Source organism: Diachasmimorpha longicaudata, unplaced genomic scaffold (genome assembly GCF_034640455.1).
Source record: "Diachasmimorpha longicaudata isolate KC_UGA_2023 unplaced genomic scaffold, iyDiaLong2 ctg00000061.1, whole genome shotgun sequence".
In the NCBI taxonomy this organism is placed as follows: domain Eukaryota; kingdom Metazoa; phylum Arthropoda; class Insecta; order Hymenoptera; family Braconidae; genus Diachasmimorpha; species Diachasmimorpha longicaudata.
The window spans coordinates 608,188-629,294 of record NW_026973897.1 but is presented as its reverse complement, the minus strand read 5'-3'; positions in this window follow the sequence as shown (position 1 = coordinate 629,294).

The following is a 21,107-nucleotide window of genomic DNA, read 5'->3' as shown; positions in this document are numbered from 1 at the left end:
TTCCCACTTAAACTTTGCGCATTGCACTCGTGTAGTTCGACGAGACGAAGCTATTGCACGCGGTTTTATCGGCCTACGACAATGTGTACTCAAGTCATATGCCATCATATCGAACCCGAATATCAACTTCTATGATTGAGTTTTTCGTGAGCAGTGGTCGCGAAGAAAACGATGTTGCATCAGTTTCCTTGGTTATTCGACGTGCTGAAACCGAATGTGATGCCAGATTTCGTCTAGGTGCAGCCAAAAAAAAGTGATTCCCACGATGTCGTAAAAACGCATATGTATAATCGACGTTTTCTCGAAGACAAATCGTTCCCACTTAAACTTTGCGCATTGCACTCGTGTAGTTCGACGAGACGAAGCTTTTGCACGCGGTTTTATCGGCCTACGACAATGTGCACTCAAGTTATATGTCATCATATCGAACCCGAATATCAACTTCTATGATTGAGTTTTTCGTGAGCAGTGGTCGCGAAGAAAACGATGTTGCATCAGTTTCCTTGGTTATTCGACGTGCTGAAACCGAATATGATGCCAGATTTCGTCTAGGTGCAGCCAAAAAAAAGTGATTCCCACGATGTCGTAAAGACGCATATGTATAATCGACTGTTTCTCGAAGACAAATCGTTCCCACTTAAACTTTGCGCATTGCACTCGTGTAGTTCGACGAAACGAAGCTATTGCAGGCGGTTTTATCGGCCTACGACAATATGTACTCAAGTTATATGCCATCATTTCGAACCCGAATATCAACTTCTATGATTAAGTTTTTCGTGAGCAGTGGTCGCGAAGAAAACGATGTTGCATCAGTTTCCTTGGTTATTCGACGTGCTGAAACCGAATATGATGCCAGATTTCGTCTAGGTGCAGCTAAAAAAAAGTGATCCCCACGATGTCGTAAAAACGCATATGTATAATCGACGTTTTCTCGAAGACAAATCGTTCCCACTTAAACTTTGCGCATTGCACTCGTGTAGTTCGACGAGACGAAGCTATTGCACGCGGTTTTATCGGCCTACGACAATGTGTACTCAAGTTATATGCCATCATATCGAACCCGAATATCAACTTCTATGATTGAGTTTTTCGTGAGCAGTGGTCGCGAAGAAAACGATGTTGCATCAGTTTCCTTGGTTATTCGACGTGCTGAAACCGAATATGATGCCAGATTTCGTCTAGGTGCAGCCAAAAAAAAGTGATTCCCACGATGTCGTAAAAACGCATATGTATAATCGACGTTTTCTCGAAGACAAATCGTTCCCACTTAAACTTTGCGCATTGCACTCGTGTAGTTCGACGAGACGAAGCTTTTGCACGCGGTTTTATCGGCCTACGACAATGTGCACTCAAGTTATATGTCATCATATCGAACCCGAATATCAACTTCTATGATTGAGTTTTTCGTGAGCAGTGGTCGCGAAGAAAACGATGTTGCATCAGTTTCCTTGGTTATTCGACGTGCTGAAACCGAATATGATGCCAGATTTCGTCTAGGTGCAGCCAAAAAAAAGTGATTCCCACGATGTCGTAAAAACGCATATGTATAATCGACTGTTTCTCGAAGACAAATCGTTCCCACTTAAACTTTGCGCATTGCACTCGTGTAGTTCGAAGAGACGAAGCTATTGCAGGCGGTTTTATCGGCGTACGACAATATGTACTCAAGTTATATGCCATCATATCGAACCCGAATATCAACTTCTATGATTAAGTTTTTCGTGAGCAGTGGTCGGGAAGAAAACGATGTTGCATCAGTTTCCTTGGTTATTCGACGTGCTGAAACCGAATATGATGCCAGATTTCGTCTAGGAGCAGCTAAAAAAAAGTGATCCCCACGATGTCGTAAAAACGCATATGTATAATCGACGTTTTCTCGAAGACAAATCGTTCCCACTTAAACTTTGCGCATTGCACTCGTGTAGTTCGACGGGACAAAGCTATTGCACGCGGTTTTATCGGCCTACGACAATGTGTACTCAAGTTATATGTCATCATATCGAACCCGAATATCAACTTCTATGATTGAGTTTTTCGTGAGCAGTGGTCGCGAAGAAAACGATGTTGCATAAGTTTCCTTGGTTATTCGACGTGCTGAAACCGAATATGATGCCAGATTTCGTCTAGGTGCAGCCAAAAAAAAGTGATTCCCACGATGTCGTAAAAACGCATATGTATAATCGACTTTTTCTCGAAGACAAATCGTTCCCACTTAAACTTTGCGCATTGCACTCGTGTAGTTCGACGAGACGAAGCTATTGCACGCGGTTTTATCGGCCTACGGCAATGTGTACTCAAGTTATATGTCATCATATCGAACCCGAATATCAACTTCTATGATTGAGTTTTTCGTGAGCAGTGGTCGCGAAGAAAACGATGTTGCATCAGTTTCCTTGGTTATTCGACGTGCTGAAACCGAATATGATGCCAGATTTCGTCTAGGTGCAGCCAAAAAACAGTGATTCCCACGATGTCGTAAAAACGCATATGTATAATCGACGTTTTCTCGAAGACAAATCGTTCCCACTTAAACTTTGCGCATTGCACTCGTGTAGTTCGACGAGACGAAGCTATTGCACGCCGTTTTATCGGCCTACGACAATGTGTACTCAAGTTATATGTCATCATAGCGAACCCGAATATCAACTTCTATGATTGAGTTTTTCGTGAGCAGTGGTCGCGAAGAAAACGATGTTGCATCAGTTTCCTTGGTTATTCGACGTGCTGAAACCGAATATGATGCCAGATTTCGTCTAGGTGCAGCCAAAAAAAAGTGATTCCCACGATGTCGTAAAAACGCATATGTATAATCGACGTTGTCTCGAAGACAAATCGTTCCCACTTAAACTTTGCGCATTGCACTCGTGTAGTTCGACGAGACGAAGCTTTTGCACGCGGTTTTATCGGCCTACGACAATGTGCACTCAAGTTATATGTCATCATATCGAACCCGAATATCAACTTCTATGATTGAGTTTTTCGTGAGCAGTGGTCGCGAAGAAAACGATGTTGCATCAGTTTCCTTGGTTATTCGACGTGCTGAAACCGAATATGATGCCAGATTTCGTCTAGGTGCAGCCAAAAAAAAGTGATTCCCACGATGTCGTAAAAACGCATATGTATAATCGACTGTTTCTCGAAGACAAATCGTTCCCACTTAAACTTTGCGCATTGCACTCGTGTAGTTCGAAGAGACGAAGCTATTGCAGGCGGTTTTATCGGCGTACGACAATATGTACTCAAGTTATATGCCATCATATCGAACCCGAATATCAACTTCTATGATTAAGTTTTTCGTGAGCAGTGGTCGGGAAGAAAACGATGTTGCATCAGTTTCCTTGGTTATTCGACGTGCTGAAACCGAATATGATGCCAGATTTCGTCTAGGAGCAGCTAAAAAAAAGTGATCCCCACGATGTCGTAAAAACGCATATGTATAATCGACGTTTTCTCGAAGACAAATCGTTCCCACTTAAACTTTGCGCATTGCACTCGTGTAGTTCGACGGGACAAAGCTATTGCACGCGGTTTTATCGGCCTACGACAATGTGTACTCAAGTTATATGTCATCATATCGAACCCGAATATCAACTTCTATGATTGAGTTTTTCGTGAGCAGTGGTCGCGAAGAAAACGATGTTGCATAAGTTTCCTTGGTTATTCGACGTGCTGAAACCGAATATGATGCCAGATTTCGTCTAGGTGCAGCCAAAAAAAAGTGATTCCCACGATGTCGTAAAAACGCATATGTATAATCGACTTTTTCTCGAAGACAAATCGTTCCCACTTAAACTTTGCGCATTGCACTCGTGTAGTTCGACGAGACGAAGCTATTGCACGCGGTTTTATCGGCCTACGGCAATGTGTACTCAAGTTATATGTCATCATATCGAACCCGAATATCAACTTCTATGATTGAGTTTTTCGTGAGCAGTGGTCGCGAAGAAAACGATGTTGCATCAGTTTCCTTGGTTATTCGACGTGCTGAAACCGAATATGATGCCAGATTTCGTCTAGGTGCAGCCAAAAAACAGTGATTCCCACGATGTCGTAAAAACGCATATGTATAATCGACGTTTTCTCGAAGACAAATCGTTCCCACTTAAACTTTGCGCATTGCACTCGTGTAGTTCGACGAGACGAAGCTTTTGCACGCGGTTTTATCGGCCTACGACAATGTGTACTCAAGATATATGTCATCATATCGAACCCGAATATCAACTTCTATGATTGAGTTTCTCGTGAGCAGTGGTCGCGAAGAAAACCATGTTGCATGAGTTTCCTTAGTTATTCGACGTGCTGAAACCGAATATGATGCCCGATTTCGTCTAGGTGCAGCCAAAAAAAAGTGATTCCTACGATGTCGTAAAAACGCATATGTATAATCGACGTTTTCTCGAAGACAAATCGTTCCCACTTAAACTTTGCGCATTGCACTCGTGTAGTTCGACGAGACGAAGCTATTGCACGCGGTTTTATCGGCCTACGACAATGTGTACTCAAGTCATATGCCATCATATCGAACCCGAATATCAACTTCTATGATTGAGTTTTTCGTGAGCAGTGGTCGCGAAGAAAACGATGTTGCATCAGTTTCCTTGGTTATTCGACGTGCTGAAACCGAATATGATGCCAGATTTCGTCTAGGTGCAGCTAAAAAAAAGTGATCCCCACGATGTCGTAAAAACGCATATGTATAATCGACGTTTTCTCGAAGACAAATCGTTCCCACTTAAACTTTGCGCATTGCACTCGTGTAGTTCGACGAGACGAAGCTATTGCACGCGGTTTTATCGGCCTACGACAATGTGTACTCAAGTTATATGCCATCATATCGAACCCGAATATCAACTTCTATGATTGAGTTTTTCGTGAGCAGTGGTCGCGAAGAAAACGATGTTGAATCAGTTTCCTTGGTTATTCGACGTGCTGAAACCGAATATGATGCCAGATTTCGTCTAGGTGCAGCCAAAAAAAAGTGATTCCCACGATGTCGTAAAAACGCATATGTATAATCGACGTTTTCTCGAAGACAAATCGTTCCCACTTAAACTTTGCGCATTGCACTCGTGTACTTCGACGAGACGAAGCTTTTGCACGCGGTTTTATCGGCCTACGACAATGTGCACTCAAGTTATATGTCATCATATCGAACCCGAATATCAACTTCTATGATTGAGTTTTTCGTGAGCAGTGGTCGCGAAGAAAACGATGTTGCATCAGTTTCCTTGGTTATTCGACGTGCTGAAACCGAATATGATGCCAGATTTCGTCTAGGTGCAGCCAAAAAAAAGTGATTCCCACGATGTCGTAAAGACGCATATGTATAATCGACTGTTTCTCGAAGACAAATCGTTCCCACTTAAACTTTGCGCATTGCACTCGTGTAGTTCGACGAGACGAAGCTATTGCAGGCGGTTTTATCGGCCTACGACAATATGTACTCAAGTTATATGCCATCATTTCGAACCCGAATATCAACTTCTATGATTAAGTTTTTCGTGAGCAGTGGTCGCGAAGAAAACGATGTTGCATCAGTTTCCTTGGTTATTCGACGTGCTGAAACCGAATATGATGCCAGATTTCGTCTAGGTGCAGCTAAAAAAAAGTGATCCCCACGATGTCGTAAAAACGCATATGTATAATCGACGTTTTCTCGAAGACAAATCGTTCCCACTTAAACTTTGCGCATTGCACTCGTGTAGTTCGACGAGACGAAGCTATTGCACGCGGTTTTATCGGCCTACGACAATGTGTACTCAAGTTATATGCCATCATATCGAACCCGAATATCAACTTCTATGATTGAGTTTTTCGTGAGCAGTGGTCGCGAAGAAAACGATGTTGCATCAGTTTCCTTGGTTATTCGACGTGCTGAAACCGAATATGATGCCAGATTTCGTCTAGGTGCAGCCAAAAAAAAGTGATTCCCACGATGTCGTAAAAACGCATATGTATAATCGACGTTTTCTCGAAGACAAATCGTTCCCACTTAAACTTTGCGCATTGCACTCGTGTAGTTCGACGAGACGAAGCTTTTGCACGCGGTTTTATCGGCCTACGACAATGTGCACTCAAGTTATATGTCATCATATCGAACCCGAATATCAACTTCTATGATTGAGTTTTTCGTGAGCAGTGGTCGCGAAGAAAACGATGTTGCATCAGTTTCCTTGGTTATTCGACGTGCTGAAACCGAATATGATGCCAGATTTCGTCTAGGTGCAGCCAAAAAAAAGTGATTCCCACGATGTCGTAAAGACGCATATGTATAATCGACTGTTTCTCGAAGACAAATCGTTCCCACTTAAACTTTGCGCATTGCACTCGTGTAGTTCGACGAGACGAAGCTATTGCAGGCGGTTTTATCGGCCTACGACAATATGTACTCAAGTTATATGCCATCATTTCGAACCCGAATATCAACTTCTATGATTAAGTTTTTCGTGAGCAGTGGTCGCGAAGAAAACGATGTTGCATCAGTTTCCTTGGTTATTCGACGTGCTGAAACCGAACATGATGCCAGATTTCGTCTAGGTGCAGCTAAAAAAAAGTGATCCCCACGATGTCGTAAAAACGCATATGTATAATCGACGTTTTCTCGAAGACAAATCGTTCCCACTTAAACTTTGCGCATTGCACTCGTGTAGTTCGACGAGACGAAGCTATTGCACGCGGTTTTATCGGCCTACGACAATGTGTACTCAAGTTATATGTCATCATATCGAACCCGAATATCAACTTCTATGATTGAGTTTTTCGTGAGCAGTGGTCGCGAAGAAAACGATGTTGCATCAGTTTCCTTGGTTATTCGACGTGCTGAAACCGAATATGATGCCAGATTTCGTCTAGGTGCAGCCAAAAAAAAGTGATTCCCACGATGTCGTAAAAACGCATATGTATAATCGACTTTTTCTCGAAGACAAATCGTTCCCACTTAAACTTTGCGCATTGCACTCGTGTAGTTCGACGAGACGAAGCTATTGCACGCGGTTTTATCGGCCTACGACAATGTGTACTCAAGTTATATGTCATCATAGCGAACCCGAATATCAACTTCTATGATTGAGTTTTTCGTGAGCAGTGGTCGCGAAGAAAACGATGTTGCATCAGTTTCCTTGGTTATTCGACGTGCTGAAACCGAATATGATGCCAGATTTCGTCTAGGTGCAGCCAAAAAAAAGTGATTCCCACGATGTCGTAAAAACGCATATGTATAATCGACGTTTTCTCGAAGACAAATCGTTCCCACTTAAACTTTGCGCATTGCACTCGTGTAGTTCGACGAGACGAAGCTTTTGCACGCGGTTTTATCGGCCTACGACAATGTGCACTCAAGTTATATGTCATCATATCGAACCCGAATATCAACTTCTATGATTGAGTTTTTCGTGAGCAGTGGTCGCGAAGAAAACGATGTTGCATCAGTTTCCTTGGTTATTCGACGTGCTGAAACCGAATATGATGCCAGATTTCGTCTAGGTGCAGCCAAAAAAAAGTGATTCCCACGATGTCGTAAAAACGCATATGTATAATCGACTGTTTCTCGAAGACAAATCGTTCCCACTTAAACTTTGCGCATTGCACTCGTGTAGTTCGACGAGACGAAGCTATTGCAGGCGGTTTTATCGGCGTACGACAATATGTACTCAAGTTATATGCCATCATATCGAACCCGAATATCAACTTCTATGATTAAGTTTTTCGTGAGCAGTGGTCGGGAAGAAAACGATGTTGCATCAGTTTCCTTGGTTATTCGACGTGCTGAAACCGAATATGATGCCAGATTTCGTCTAGGAGCAGCTAAAAAAAAGTGATCCCCACGATGTCGTAAAAACGCATATGTATAATCGACGTTTTCTCGAAGACAAATCGTTCCCACTTAAACTTTGCGCATTGCACTCGTGTAGTTCGACGGGACGAAGCTATTGCACGCGGTTTTATCGGCCTACGACAATGTGTACTCAAGTTATATGTCATCATATCGAACCCGAATATCAACTTCTATGATTGAGTTTTTCGTGAGCAGTGGTCGCGAAGAAAACGATGTTGCATCAGTTTCCTTGGTTATTCGACGTGCTGAAACCGAATATGATGCCAGATTTCGTCTGGGTGCAGCTAAAAAAAAGTGATCCCCACGATGTCGTAAAAACGCATATGTATAATCGACGTTTTCTCGAAGACAAATCGTTCCCACTTAAACTTTGCGCATTGCACTCGTGTAGTTCGACGAGACGAAGCGATTGCATGCGGTGTTATCGGCCTACGACAATGTGTACTCAAGTTATATGTCATCATATCGAACCCGAATATCAACTTCTATGATTGAGTTTTTCGTGAGCAGTGGTCGCGAAGAAAACGATGTTGCATCGGTTTCCTTGGTTATTCGACGTGCTGAAACCGAATATGATGCCCGATTTCGTCTAGGTGCAGCCAAAAAAAAGTGATTCCTACGATGTCGTAAAAACGCATATGTATAATCGACGTTTTCTCGAAGACAAATCGTTCCCACTTAAACTTTGCGCATTGCACTCGTGTATTTCGACGAGACGAAGCTATTGCACGCGGTTTTATCGGCCTACGACAATGTGTACTCAAGCTATATGTCATCATATCGAACCCGAATATCAACTTCTATGATTGAGTTTTTCGTGAGCAGTGGTCGCGAAGAAAACGATGTTGCATCAGTTTCCTTGGTTATTCGACGTGCTGAAACCGAATATGATGCCAGATTTCGTCTAGGTGCAGCCAAAAAAAAGTGATTCCCACGATGTCGTAAAAACGCATATGTATAATCGACTGTTTCTCGAAGACAAATCGTTCCCACATAAACTTTGCGCATTGCACTCGTGTAGTTCGACGAGACGAAGCGATTGCATGCGGTGTTATCGGCCTACGACAATGTGTACTCAAGTTATATGTCATCATATCGAACCCGAATATCAACTTCTATAATTGAGTTTTTCGTGAGCAGTGGTCGCGAAGAAAACGATGTTGCATCAGTTTCCTTGGTTATTCGACGTGCTGAAACCGAATATGATGCCAGATTTCGTCTAGGTGCAGCCAAAAAAAAGTGATTCCCACGATGTCGTAAAAACGCATATGTATAATCGACTGTTTCTCGAAGACAAATCGTTCCCACTTAAACTTTGCGCATTGCACTCGTGTAGTTCGACGAGACGAAGCGATTGCATGCGGTGTTATCGGCCTACGACAATGTGTACTCAAGTTATATGTCATCATATCGAACCCGAATATCAACTTCTATGATTGAGTTTTTCGTGAGCAGTGGTCGCGAAGAAAACGATGTTGCATCAGTTTCCTTGGTTATTCGACGTGCTGAAACCGAATATGATGCCAGATTTCGTCTAGGTGCAGCCAAAAAAAAGTGATTCCCACGATGTCGTAAAAACGCATATGTATAATCGACTTTTTCTCGAAGACAAATTGTTCCCACTTAAACTTTGCGCATTGCACTCGTGTAGTTCGACGAGACGAAGCTATTGCACGCGGTTTTATCGGCCTACGGCAATGTGTACTCAAGTTATATGTCATCATATCGAACCCGAATATCAACTTCTATGATTAAGTTTTTCGTGAGCAGTGGTCGTGAAGAAAACGATGTTGCATCAGTTTCCTTTGTTATTCGACGTGCTGAAACCGAATATGATGCCAGATTTCGTCTAGGTGCAGCTAAAAAAAAGTGATCCCCACGATGTCGTAAAAACGCATATGTATAATCGACGTTTTCTCGAAGACAAATCGTTCCCACTTAAACTTTGCGCATTGCACTCGTGTAGTTCGACGAGACGAAGCTATTGCACGCGGTTTTATCGGCCTACGACAATGTGTACTCAAGTTATATGTCATCATAGCGAACCCGAATATCAACTTCTATGATTGAGTTTTTCGTGAGCAGTGGTCGCGAAGAAAACGATGTTGCATCAGTTTCCTTGGTTATTCGACGTGCTGAAACCGAATATGATGCCAGATTTCGTCTAGGTGCAGCCAAAAAAAAGTGATTCCCACGATGTCGTAAAAACGCATATGTATAATCGACGTTTTCTCGAAGACAAATCGTTCCCACTTAAACTTTGCGCATTGCACTCGTGTAGTTCGACGAGACGAAGCTTTTGCACGCGGTTTTATCGGCCTACGACAATGTGTACTCAAGATATATGTCATCATATCGAACCCGAATATCAACTTCTATGATTGAGTTTCTCGTGAGCAGTGGTCGCGAAGAAAACCATGTTGCATGAGTTTCCTTAGTTATTCGACGTGCTGAAACCGAATATGATGCCCGATTTCGTCTAGGTGCAGCCAAAAAAAAGTGATTCCTACGATGTCGTAAAAACGCATATGTATAATCGACGTTTTCTCGAAGACAAATCGTTCCCACTTAAACTTTGCGCATTGCACTCGTGTATTTCGACGAGACGAAGCTATTGCACGCGGTTTTATCGGCCTACGACAATGTGTACACAAGCTATATGTCATCATATCGAACCCGAATATCAACTTCTATGATTGAGTTTTTCGTGAGCAGTGGTCGCGAAGAAAACGATGTTGCATCAGTTTCCTTGGTTATTCGACGTGCTGAAACCGAATATGATGCCAGATTTCGTCTAGGTGCAGCCAAAAAAAAGTGATTCCCACGATGTCGTAAAAACGCATATGTATAATCGACTGTTTCTCGAAGACAAATCGTTCCCACATAAACTTTGCGCATTGCACTCGTGTAGTTCGACGAGACGAAGCGATTGCATGCGGTGTTATCGGCCTACGACAATGTGTACTCAAGTTATATGTCATCATATCGAACCCGAATATCAACTTCTATAATTGAGTTTTTCGTGAGCAGTGGTCGCGAAGAAAACGATGTTGCATCAGTTTCCTTGGTTATTCGACGTGCTGAAACCGAATATGATGCCAGATTTCGTCTAGGTGCAGCCAAAAAAAAGTGATTCCCACGATGTCGTAAAAACGCATATGTATAATCGACTGTTTCTCGAAGACAAATCGTTCCCACTTAAACTTTGCGCATTGCACTCGTGTAGTTCGACGAGACGAAGCGATTGCATGCGGTGTTATCGGCCTACGACAATGTGTACTCAAGTTATATGTCATCATATCGAACCCGAATATCAACTTCTATGATTGAGTTTTTCGTGAGCAGTGGTCGCGAAGAAAACGATGTTGCATCAGTTTCCTTGGTTATTCGACGTGCTGAAACCGAATATGATGCCAGATTTCGTCTAGGTGCAGCCAAAAAAAAGTGATTCCCACGATGTCGTAAAGACGCATATGTATAATCGACTGTTTCTCGAAGACAAATCGTTCCCACTTAAACTTTGCGCATTGCACTCGTGTAGTTCGACGAGACGAAGCTATTGCAGGCGGTTTTATCGGCCTACGACAATATGTACTCAAGTTATATGCCATCATATCGAACCCGAATATCAACTTCTATGATTGAGTTTTTCGTGAGCAGTGGTCGCGAAGAAAACGATGTTGCATCAGTTTCCTTGGTTATTCGACGTGCTGAAACCGAATATGATGCCAGATTTCGTCTAGGTGCAGCTAAAAAAAAGTGATCCCCACGATGTCGTAAAAACGCATATGTATAATCGACGTTTTCTCGAAGACAAATCGTTCCCACTTAAACTTTGCGCATTGCACTCGTGTAGTTCGACGAGACGAAGCTATTGCACGCGGTTTTATCGGCCTACGACAATGTGTACTCAAGTTATATGCCCTCATATCGAACCCGAATATCAACTTCTATGATTGAGTTTTTCGTGAGCAGTGGTCGCGAAGAAAACGATGTTGCATCAGTTTCCTTGGTTATTCGACGTGCTGAAACCGAATATGATGCCAGATTTCGTCTAGGTGCAGCCAAAAAAAAGTGATTCCCACGATGTCGTAAAAACGCATATGTATAATCGACGTTTTCTCGAAGACAAATCGTTCCCACTTAAACTTTGCGCATTGCACTCGTGTAGTTCGACGAGACGAAGCTTTTGCACGCGGTTTTATCGGCCTACGACAATGTGCACTCAAGTTATATGTCATCATATCGAACCCGAATATCAACTTCTATGATTGAGTTTTTCGTGAGCAGTGGTCGCGAAGAAAACGATGTTGCATCAGTTTCCTTGGTTATTCGACGTGCTGAAACCGAATATGATGCCAGATTTCGTCTAGGTGCAGCCAAAAAAAAGTGATTCCCACGATGTCGTAAAGACGCATATGTATAATCGACTGTTTCTCGAAGACAAATCGTTCCCACTTAAACTTTGCGCATTGCACTCGTGTAGTTCGACGAGACGAAGCTATTGCAGGCGGTTTTATCGGCCTACGACAATATGTACTCAAGTTATATGCCATCATTTCGAACCCGAATATCAACTTCTATGATTAAGTTTTTCGTGAGCAGTGGTCGCGAAGAAAACGATGTTGCATCAGTTTCCTTGGTTATTCGACGTGCTGAAACCGAACATGATGCCAGATTTCGTCTAGGTGCAGCTAAAAAAAAGTGATCTCCACGATGTCGTAAAAACGCATATGTATAATCGACGTTTTCTCGAAGACAAATCGTTCCCACTTAAACTTTGCGCATTGCACTCGTGTAGTTCGACGAGACGAAGCTATTGCACGCGGTTTTATCGGCCTACGACAATGTGTACTCAAGTTATATGTCATCATATCGAACCCGAATATCAACTTCTATGATTGAGTTTTTCGTGAGCAGTGGTCGCGAAGAAAACGATGTTGCATCAGTTTCCTTGGTTATTCGACGTGCTGAAACCGAATATGATGCCAGATTTCGTCTAGGTGCAGCCAAAAAAAAGTGATTCCCACGATGTCGTAAAAACGCATATGTATAATCGACTTTTTCTCGAAGACAAATCGTTCCCACTTAAACTTTGCGCATTGCACTCGTGTAGTTCGACGAGACGAAGCTATTGCACGCGGTTTTATCGGCCTACGACAATGTGTACTCAAGTTATATGTCATCATAGCGAACCCGAATATCAACTTCTATGATTGAGTTTTTCGTGAGCAGTGGTCGCGAAGAAAACGATGTTGCATCAGTTTCCTTGGTTATTCGACGTGCTGAAACCGAATATGATGCCAGATTTCGTCTAGGTGCAGCCAAAAAAAAGTGATTCCCACGATGTCGTAAAAACGCATATGTATAATCGACGTTTTCTCGAAGACAAATCGTTCCCACTTAAACTTTGCGCATTGCACTCGTGTAGTTCGACGAGACGAAGCTTTTGCACGCGGTTTTATCGGCCTACGACAATGTGCACTCAAGTTATATGTCATCATATCGAACCCGAATATCAACTTCTATGATTGAGTTTTTCGTGAGCAGTGGTCGCGAAGAAAACGATGTTGCATCAGTTTCCTTGGTTATTCGACGTGCTGAAACCGAATATGATGCCAGATTTCGTCTAGGTGCAGCCAAAAAAAAGTGATTCCCACGATGTCGTAAAAACGCATATGTATAATCGACTTTTTCTCGAAGACAAATCGTTCCCACTTAAACTTTGCGCATTGCACTCGTGTAGTTCGACGAGACGAAGCTATTGCACGCGGTTTTATCGGCCTACGGCAATGTGTACTCAAGTTATATGTCATCATATCGAACCCGAATATCAACTTCTATGATTGAGTTTTTCGTGAGCAGTGGTCGCGAAGAAAACGATGTTGCATCAGTTTCCTTGGTTATTCGACGTGCTGAAACCGAATATGATGCCAGATTTCGTCTGGGTGCAGCTAAAAAAAAGTGATCCCCACGATGTCGTAAAAACGCATATGTATAATCGACGTTTTCTCGAAGACAAATCGTTCCCACTTAAACTTTGCGCATTGCACTCGTGTAGTTCGACGAGACGAAGCGATTGCATGCGGTGTTATCGGCCTACGACAATGTGTACTCAAGTTATATGTCATCATATCGAACCCGAATATCAACTTCTATGATTGAGTTTTTCGTGAGCAGTGGTCGCGAAGAAAACGATGTTGCATCGGTTTCCTTGGTTATTCGACGTGCTGAAACCGAATATGATGCCCGATTTCGTCTAGGTGCAGCCAAAAAAAAGTGATTCCTACGATGTCGTAAAAACGCATATGTATAATCGACGTTTTCTCGAAGACAAATCGTTCCCACTTAAACTTTGCGCATTGCACTCGTGTATTTCGACGAGACGAAGCTATTGCACGCGGTTTTATCGGCCTACGACAATGTGTACTCAAGCTATATGTCATCATATCGAACCCGAATATCAACTTCTATGATTGAGTTTTTCGTGAGCAGTGGTCGCGAAGAAAACGATGTTGCATCAGTTTCCTTGGTTATTCGACGTGCTGAAACCGAATATGATGCCAGATTTCGTCTAGGTGCAGCCAAAAAAAAGTGATTCCCACGATGTCGTAAAAACGCATATGTATAATCGACTGTTTCTCGAAGACAAATCGTTCCCACATAAACTTTGCGCATTGCACTCGTGTAGTTCGACGAGACGAAGCGATTGCATGCGGTGTTATCGGCCTACGACAATGTGTACTCAAGTTATATGTCATCATATCGAACCCGAATATCAACTTCTATAATTGAGTTTTTCGTGAGCAGTGGTCGCGAAGAAAACGATGTTGCATCAGTTTCCTTGGTTATTCGACGTGCTGAAACCGAATATGATGCCAGATTTCGTCTAGGTGCAGCCAAAAAAAAGTGATTCCCACGATGTCGTAAAAACGCATATGTATAATCGACTGTTTCTCGAAGACAAATCGTTCCCACTTAAACTTTGCGCATTGCACTCGTGTAGTTCGACGAGACGAAGCGATTGCATGCGGTGTTATCGGCCTACGACAATGTGTACTCAAGTTATATGTCATCATATCGAACCCGAATATCAACTTCTATGATTAAGTTTTTCGTGAGCAGTGGTCGTGAAGAAAACGATGTTGCATCAGTTTCCTTTGTTATTCGACGTGCTGAAACCGAATATGATGCCAGATTTCGTCTAGGTGCAGCTAAAAAAAAGTGATCCCCACGATGTCGTAAAAACGCATATGTATAATCGACGTTTTCTCGAAGACAAATCGTTCCCACTTAAACTTTGCGCATTGCACTCGTGTAGTTCGACGAGACGAAGCTATTGCACGCGGTTTTATCGGCCTACGACAATGTGTACTCAAGTTATATGTCATCATATCGAACCCGAATATCAACTTCTATGATTGAGTTTCTCGTGAGCAGTGGTCGCGAAGAAAACCATGTTGCATGAGTTTCCTTAGTTATTCGACGTGCTGAAACCGAATATGATGCCCGATTTCGTCTAGGTGCAGCCAAAAAAAAGTGATTCCTACGATGTCGTAAAAACGCATATGTATAATCGACGTTTTCTCGAAGACAAATCGTTCCCACTTAAACTTTGCGCATTGCACTCGTGTAGTTCGACGAGACGAAGCTATTGCACGCGGTTTTATCGGCCTACGACAATGTGTACTCAAGTCATATGCCATCATATCGAACCCGAATATCAACTTCTATGATTGAGTTTTTCGTGAGCAGTGGTCGCGAAGAAAACGATGTTGCATCAGTTTCCTTGGTTATTCGACGTGCTGAAACCGAATATGATGCCAGATTTCGTCTAGGTGCAGCCAAAAAAAAGTGATTCCCACGATGTCGTAAAAACGCATATGTATAATCGACGTTTTCTCGAAGACAAATCGTTCCCACTTAAACTTTGCGCATTGCACTCGTGTAGTTCGACGAGACGAAGCTTTTGCACGCGGTTTTATCGGCCTACGACAATGTGCACTCAAGTTATATGTCATCATATCGAACCCCAATATCAACTTCTATGATTGAGTTTTTCGTGAGCAGTGGTCGCGAAGAAAACGATGTTGCATCAGTTTCCTTGGTTATTCGACGTGCTGAAACCGAATATGATGCCAGATTTCGTCTAGGTGCAGCCAAAAAAAAGTGATTCCCACGATGTCGTAAAGACGCATATGTATAATCGACTGTTTCTCGAAGACAAATCGTTCCCACTTAAACTTTGCGCATTGCACTCGTGTAGTTCGACGAGACGAAGCTATTGCAGGCGGTTTTATCGGCCTACGACAATATGTACTCAAGTTATATGCCATCATTTCGAACCCGAATATCAACTTCTATGATTAAGTTTTTCGTGAGCAGTGGTCGCGAAGAAAACGATGTTGCATCAGTTTCCTTGGTTATTCGACGTGCTGAAACCGAATATGATGCCAGATTTCGTCTAGGTGCAGCTAAAAAAAAGTGATCCCCACGATGTCGTAAAAACGCATATGTATAATCGACGTTTTCTCGAAGACAAATCGTTCCCACTTAAACTTTGCGCATTGCACTCGTGTAGTTCGACGAGACGAAGCTATTGCACGCGGTTTTATCGGCCTACGACAATGTGTACTCAAGTTATATGCCATCATATCGAACCCGAATATCAACTTCTATGATTGAGTTTTTCGTGAGCAGTGGTCGCGAAGAAAACGATGTTGCATCAGTTTCCTTGGTTATTCGACGTGCTGAAACCGAATATGATGCCAGATTTCGTCTAGGTGCAGCCAAAAAAAAGTGATTCCCAAGATGTCGTAAAAACGCATATGTATAATCGACGTTTTCTCGAAGACAAATCGTTCCCACTTAAACTTTGCGCATTGCACTCGTGTAGTTCGACGAGACGAAGCTTTTGCACGCGGTTTTATCGGCCTACGACAATGTGCACTCAAGTTATATGTCATCATATCGAACCCGAATATCAACTTCTATGATTGAGTTTTTCGTGAGCAGTGGTCGCGAAGAAAACGATGTTGCATCAGTTTCCTTGGTTATTCGACGTGCTGAAACCGAACATGATGCCAGATTTCGTCTAGGTGCAGCTAAAAAAAAGTGATCCCCACGATGTCGTAAAAACGCATATGTATAATCGACGTTTTCTCGAAGACAAATCGTTCCCACTTAAACTTTGCGCATTGCACTCGTGTAGTTCGACGAGACGAAGCTATTGCACGCGGTTTTATCGGCCTACGACAATGTGTACTCAAGTTATATGTCATCATATCGAACCCGAATATCAACTTCTATGATTGAGTTTTTCGTGAGCAGTGGTCGCGAAGAAAACGATGTTGCATCAGTTTCCTTGGTTATTCGACGTGCTGAAACCGAATATGATGCCAGATTTCGTCTAGGTGCAGCCAAAAAAAAGTGATTCCCACGATGTCGTAAAAACGCATATGTATAATCGACTTTTTCTCGAAGACAAATCGTTCCCACTTAAACTTTGCGCATTGCACTCGTGTAGTTCGACGAGACGAAGCGATTGCATGCGGTGTTATCGGCCTACGACAATGTGTACTCAAGTTATATGTCATCATATCGAACCCGAATATCAACTTCTATAATTGAGTTTTTCGTGAGCAGTGGTCGCGAAGAAAACGATGTTGCATCAGTTTCCTTGGTTATTCGACGTGCTGAAACCGAATATGATGCCAGATTTCGTCTAGGTGCAGCTAAAAAAAAGTGATCCCCACGATGTCGTAAAAACGCATATGTATAATCGACGTTTTCTCGAAGACAAATCGTTCCCACTTAAACTTTGCGCATTGCACTCGTGTAGTTCGACGAGACGAAGCTATTGCACGCGGTTTTATCGGCCTACGACAATGTGTACTCAAGTTATATGTCATCATAGCGAACCCGAATATCAACTTCTATGATGGAGTTTTTCGTGAGCAGTGGTCGCGAAGAAAACGATGTTGCATCAGTTTCCTTGGTTATTCGACGTGCTGAAACCGAATATGATGCCAGATTTCGTCTAGGTGCAGCCAAAAAAAAGTGATTCCCACGATGTCGTAAAAACGCATATGTATAATCGACGTTTTCTCGAAGACAAATCGTTCCCACTTAAACTTTGCGCATTGCACTCGTGTAGTTCGACGAGACGAAGCTTTTGCACGCGGTTTTATCGGCCTACGACAATGTGTACTCAAGATATATGTCATCATATCGAACCCGAATATCAACTTCTATGATTGAGTTTTCCGTGAGCAGTGGTCGCGAAGAAAACGATGTTGCATCAGTTTCCTTGGTTATTCGACGTGCTGAAACCGAATATGATGCCAGATTTCGTCTAGGTGCAGCCAAAAAAAAGTGATTCCCACGATGTCGTAAAAACGCATATGTATAATCGACTGTTTCTCGAAGACAAATCGTTCCCACTTAAACTTTGCGCATTGCACTCGTGTAGTTCGACGAGACGAAGCGATTGCATGCGGTGTTATCGGCCTACGACAATGTGTACTCAAGTTATATGTCATCATATCGAACCCGAATATCAACTTCTATGATTGAGTTTTTCGTGAGCAGTGGTCGCGAAGAAAACGATGTTGCATCAGTTTCCTTGGTTATTCGACGTGCTGAAACCGAATATGATGCCAGATTTCGTCTAGGTGCAGCCAAAAAAAAGTGATTCCCACGATGTCGTAAAAACGCATATGTATAATCGACTTTTTCTCGAAGACAAATTGTTCCCACTTAAACTTTGCGCATTGCACTCGTGTAGTTCGACGAGACGAAGCTATTGCACGCGGTTTTATCGGCCTACGGCAATGTGTACTCAAGTTATATGTCATCATATCGAACCCGAATATCAACTTCTATGATTAAGTTTTTCGTGAGCAGTGGTCGTGAAGAAAACGATGTTGCATCAGTTTCCTTGGTTATTCGACGTGCTGAAACCGAATATGATGCCAGATTTCGTCTAGGTGCAGCTAAAAAAAAGTGATCCCCACGATGTCGTAAAAACGCATATGTATAATCGACGTTTTCTCGAAGACAAATCGTTCCCACTTAAACTTTGCGCATTGCACTCGTGTAGTTCGACGAGACGAAGCTATTGCACGCGGTTTTATCGGCCTACGACAATGTGTACTCAAGTTATATGTCATCATAGCGAACCCGAATATCAACTTCTATGATTGAGTTTTTCGTGAGCAGTGGTCGCGAAGAAAACGATGTTGCATCAGTTTCCTTGGTTATTCGACGTGCTGAAACCGAATATGATGCCAGATTTCGTCTAGGTGCAGCCAAAAAAAAGTGATTCCCACGATGTCGTAAAAACGCATATGTATAATCGACGTTTTCTCGAAGACAAATCGTTCCCACTTAAACTTTGCGCATTGCACTCGTGTAGTTCGACGAGACGAAGCTTTTGCACGCGGTTTTATCGGCCTACGACAATGTGTACTCAAGATATATGTCATCATATCGAACCCGAATATCAACTTCTATGATTGAGTTTCTCGTGAGCAGTGGTCGCGAAGAAAACCATGTTGCATGAGTTTCCTTAGTTATTCGACGTGCTGAAACCGAATATGATGCCCGATTTCGTCTAGGTGCAGCCAAAAAAAAGTGATTCCTACGATGTCGTAAAAACGCATATGTATAATCGACGTTTTCTCGAAGACAAATCGTTCCCACTTAAACTTTGCGCATTGCACTCGTGTAGTTCGACGAGACGAAGCTATTGCACGCGGTTTTATCAGCCTACGACAATGTGTACTCAAGTCATATGCCATCATATCGAACCCGAATATCAACTTCTATGATTGAGTTTTTCGTGAGCAGTGGTCGCGAAGAAAACGATGTTGCATCAGTTTCCTTGGTTATTCGACGTGCTGAAACCGAATATGATGCCAGATTTCGTCTAGGTGCAGCCAAAAAAAAGTGATTCCCACGATGTCGTAAAAACGCATATGTATAATCGACGTTTTCTCGAAGACAAATCGTTCCCACTTAAACTTTGCGCATTGCACTCGTGTAGTTCGACGAGACGAAGCTTTTGCACGCGGTTTTATCGGCCTACGACAATGTGCACTCAAGTTATATGGCATCATATCGAACCCGAATATCAACTTCTATGATTGAGATTTTCGTGAGCAGTGGTCGCGAAGAAAACGATGTTGCATCAGTTTCCTTGGTTATTCGACGTGCTGAAACCGAATATGATGCCAGATTTCGTCTAGGTGCAGCCAAAAAAAAGTGATTCCCACGATGTCGTAAAGACGCATATGTATAATCGACTGTTTCTCGAAGACAAATCGTTCCCACTTAAACTTTGCGCATTGCACTCGTGTAGTTCGACGAGACGAAGCTATTGCAGGCGGTTTTATCGGCCTACGACACTATGTACTCAAGTTATATGCCATCATTTCGAACCCGAATATCAACTTCTATGATTAAGTTTTTCGTGAGCAGTGGTCGCGAAGAAAACGATGTTGCATCAGTTTCCTTGGTTATTCGACGTGCTGAAACCGAATATGATGCCAGATTTCGTCTAGGTGCAGCTAAAAAAAAGTGATCCCCACGATGTCGTAAAAACGCATATGTATAATCGACGTTTTCTCGAAGACAAATCGTTCCCACTTAAACTTTGCGCATTGCACTCGTGTAGTTCGACGAGACGAAGCTATTGCACGCGGTTTTATCGGCCTACGACAATGTGTACTCAAGTTATATGCCATCATATCGAACCCGAATATCAACTTCTATGATTGAGTTTTTCGTGAGCAGTGGTCGCGAAGAAAACGATGTTGCATCAGTTTCCTTGGTTATTCGACGTGCTGAAACCGAATATGATGCCAGATTTCGTCTAGGTGCAGCCAAAAAAAAGTGATTCCCACGATGTCGTAAAAACGCATATGTATAATCGACGTTTTCTCGAAGACAAATCGTTCCCACTTAAACTGTGCGCATTGCACTCGTGTAGTTCGACGAGACGAAGCTTTTGCACGCGGTTTTATCGGCCTACGACAATGTGCACTCAAGTTATATGTCATCATATCGAACCCGAATATCAACTTCTATGATTGAGTTTTTCGTGAGCAGTGGTCGCGAAGAAAACGATGTTGCATCAGTTTCCTTGGTTATTCGACGTGCTGAAACCGAATATGATGCCAGATTTCGTCTAGGTGCAGCCAAAAAAAAGTGATTCCCACGATGTCGTAAAGACGCATATGTATAATCGACTGTTTCTCGAAGACAAATCGTT